Genomic DNA, 4,074 nt, shown 5'->3' with positions numbered 1-4,074 from the left:
TGTGATACAATAAGTAGTTTGGCCGCAATAAAACCCAGAAAACAAAATCTCACGTAAAACTTAGAAAATCAATACTTTAAAACGCGTTATGCGGCCAAACCATTGAGGGTAGGGCAAAAAGTTACATGACCTTTTTTGTAGATCACGCCATTTACTAAATCCCATTGAAAATTTGTTTTGAGCTACGACCAACCGTTTAGCCGCTATCGAGCCCGAAAGGTAAATTTTTAGGCGAAAATTTCAAAATATTTTAATGTAATCGCGTTTTGCGGTCAAACTAATGGAGATATAGTAAAAGGTCACTGAACCTTTTTTGTAGATCATATCATTTCCTAAATCTGTCCTTTGTTTTATTTTGACCTCCGACCAATTTGTCTCGCCGCTATCGACCCCAAAAACAAAGTTTTCACGTGAAAATTACAAAAACATTTCACATAATCACGTTTTTTGGCCAAACCAATGGAGATAGGGCAAAAAGTCACTGGACTTTTTCTGTAGATCGCGCAATTTGCTAATTTGATGGGTCAATCAGATTTGAGCTACGACCAACGGTTCGGCCGCTATCGGGCTCGAAACATTATTTTTATCGAAAAAATCTCTGGAATGTCAAATGTTCGAGCGTTTTGTCGCTTAACCATGGAAGATAGAGCAAAAAGTTACAAGACCTTTTTTGTAGTTCACTTCATTCCTGATTATGAATTTTTCGTCAAATCCGAGCTAGCTCCAACGGTTCGCCCGCTATCGGGCTTCAAAGGAAAGCCTGCAAGGGCAAAACAGGGGTCCGTTCGGGAATTTTTTTGAGGGGTTCAAAAGTAAAAAATCCCGGTTTTCAGACTTTTCCCGGAGGTTTGAAGATACGTGCGACGTGCGTGCAAAATTTCACGTTTCCAGCACTTCTAGAACTATGTTAGAATTAGTATTACCTATGTGTCAGTGAGTGAGTGAGTTACACATGCGGCTGTATATATATAGGACTCGCCTTCGGCTCGCTGGGGGCTACGCCCCCAGGCCCCCAAAGTAAACGCTTGCAAATTCGGGGATAAGCGGAATTCGGTGACTGGTTAAGTCCGGACATTAAGTAAATGACAAGGGATTTAAAAATTGACCTTTTTCATAGATTTTTTTTCCGGATTCGTAAAAACTTTTGACTTTGAGGGCATTTTGCGGTTAAACCGTTAGAGATACGACAAAAAGTGACTGGACCTTTCTTGTCGGAAATTTAATTTTGTCTTTCGATTGTGCCCTCAGATTTGATCTACGACCTATGGTTTAGCCAGAAATGAGCTCGGGAGAAAAGTCTGCACGGGTCAGCTATCTTGAATTGTTTAGTATAAACATAATAAAAACCGACCTCAAGGCAGTATTTTAAGTCGAACAGGGGGTTTAATATCACCAGGAGACTATCTAGTCAAGGCGAGAAATTCCCTGGGTGGGTGATTAATGTTAAGGAGGTTAAGACAAGAGGGGGTTTAATTTCGTCAGGATATTGTCTGGTCATATGAACAAATTCCCAGGGGGGGTTAACGTTACCGGGGGATAAGACTCCGGGGGGTTATCTGGTCATACCAGGAACTTCCCAGGGGGGGTTAAGAGATTTGGTGACTGGTCAAATTCGGACATGAGGTCATGCCAGGAAATTCCCTGGGGGGGTTTAATGTTACCAGGGGGGTTAACACATCAGGGGGTTGAATGTACTCAGGAGGTTATCAGGTCATACCAGGAAATCCCCGGGGGGGGTTAATATTACCGGGGGTTAATGACACACTTGGGCCTTTTTTAGAGGGTGTTGTGTCTGTGAACATAATAAAATCTTTCTCTGTCCCTATCTACTATTGACGCTTAACTAACGCTCAGCCAGTTTCTAATGTGGAGTTGTATTCACTCGTTAACGTAGCAAAGCAAGTGCAAACTGAATCTGGAATGAATTACACAAATATTAGTCACATAATAATTTAAAAACTCCAAAAATTGCCAATCTACGACAAATATTTAGCTATTTATAGCGTTTTTCTGGCTTATTAAAGGACATACAACAAATAGTTACATTACCTTTTTTGTAGATCCCATCAATTTATAGCCATAAAAGTTTTTAGATTTAAGGTAGAACTAACCGTTTGGCCGCTATCGACTCTAGAAACAAAGTTATTAAAAAGAAATTACGAAATATTTACATTTATTAGCCGAACCCATGGAGATAGAGCAAAATGTCACTGGACCTTTTTTGTAGATCGCATTAATTAGTAATAAAATCAAATTTTTATTCTGTGATACAATAAGTAGTTTGGCCGCAATAAAACCCAGAAAACAAAATCTCACGTAAAACTTAGAAAATCAATACTTTAAAACGCGTTATGCGGCCAAACCATTGAGGGTAGGGCAAAAAGTTACATGACCTTTTTTGTAGATCACGCCATTTACTAAATCCCATTGAAAATTTGTTTTGAGCTACGACCAACCGTTTAGCCGCTATCGAGCCCGAAAGGTAAATTTTTAGGCGAAAATTTCAAAATATTTTAATGTAATCGCGTTTTGCGGTCAAACTAATGGAGATATAGTAAAAGGTCACTGAACCTTTTTTGTAGATCATATCATTTCCTAAATCTGTCCTTTGTTTTATTTTGACCTCCGACCAATTGTCTCGCCGCTATCGACCCCAAAAACAAAGTTTTCACGTGAAAATTACAAAAAACATTTCACATAATCACGTTTTTTTGGCCAAACCAATGGAGATAGGGCAAAAAGTCACTGGACTTTTTCTGTAGATCGCGCAATTTGCTAATTTGATGGGTCAATCAGATTTGAGCTACGACCAACGGTTCGGCCGCTATCGGGCTCGAAACATTATTTTTATCGAAAAAATCTCTGGAATGTCAAATGTTCGAGCGTTTTGTCGCTTAACCATGGAAGATAGAGCAAAAAGTTACAAGACCTTTTTTGTAGTTCACTTCATTCCTGATTATGAATTTTTCGTCAAATCCGAGCTAGCTCCAACGGTTCGCCCGCTATCGGGCTTCAAAGGAAAGCCTGCAAGGGCAAAACAGGGGTCCGTTCGGGAATTTTTTTGAGGGGTTCAAAAGTAAAAAATCCCGGTTTTCAGACTTTTCCCGGAGGTTTGAAGATACGTGCGACGTGCGTGCAAAATTTCACGTTTCCAGCACTTCTAGAACTATGTTAGAATTAGTATTACCTATGTGTCAGTGAGTGAGTGAGTTACACATGCGGCTGTATATATATAGGACTCGCCTTCGGCTCGCTGGGGGCTACGCCCCCAGGCCCCCAAAGTAAACGCTTGCAAATTCGGGGATAAGCGGAATTCGGTGACTGGTTAAGTCCGGACATTAAGTAAATGACAAGGGATTTAAAAATTGACCTTTTTCATAGATTTTTTTCCGGATTCGTAAAAACTTTTGACTTTGAGGGCATTTTGCGGTTAAACCGTTAGAGATACGACAAAAAGTGACTGGACCTTTCTTGTCGGAAATTTAATTTTGTCTTTCGATTGTGCCCTCAGATCTGATCTACGACCTATGGTTTAGCCAGAAATGAGCTCGGGAGAAAAGTCTGCACGGGTCAGCTATCTTGAATTGTTTAGTATAAACATAATAAAAACCGACCTCAAGGCAGTATTTTAAGTCGAACAGGGGGTTTAATATCACCAGGAGACTATCTAGTCAAGGCGAGAAATTCCCGGGGGGGGGGGGTGGGTGATTAATGTTAAGGAGGTTAAGACAAGAGGGGGTTTAATTTCGTCAGGATATTGTCTGGTCATATGAACAAATTCCCAGGGGGGGTTAACGTTACCGGGGGATAAGACTCCGGGGGGTTATCTGGTCATACCAGGAACTTCCCAGGGGGGGGTTAAGAGATTTGGTGACTGGTCAAATTCGGACATGAGGTCATGCCAGGAAATTCCCTGGGGGGGTTTAATGTTACCAGGGGGGTTAACACATCAGGGGGTTGAATGTACTCAGGAGGTTATCAGGTCATACCAGGAAATCCCCGGGGGGGGGTTAATATTACCGGGGGTTAATGACACACTTGGGCCTTTTTTAGAGGGTGTTGTGTCTGTGAACA

This window comes from Homalodisca vitripennis, unplaced genomic scaffold (genome assembly GCF_021130785.1).
Source record: "Homalodisca vitripennis isolate AUS2020 unplaced genomic scaffold, UT_GWSS_2.1 ScUCBcl_391;HRSCAF=2285, whole genome shotgun sequence".
Classification (NCBI taxonomy): Eukaryota; Metazoa; Arthropoda; class Insecta; order Hemiptera; family Cicadellidae; genus Homalodisca; species Homalodisca vitripennis.
Note: the sequence above shows the minus strand (reverse complement) of the source record.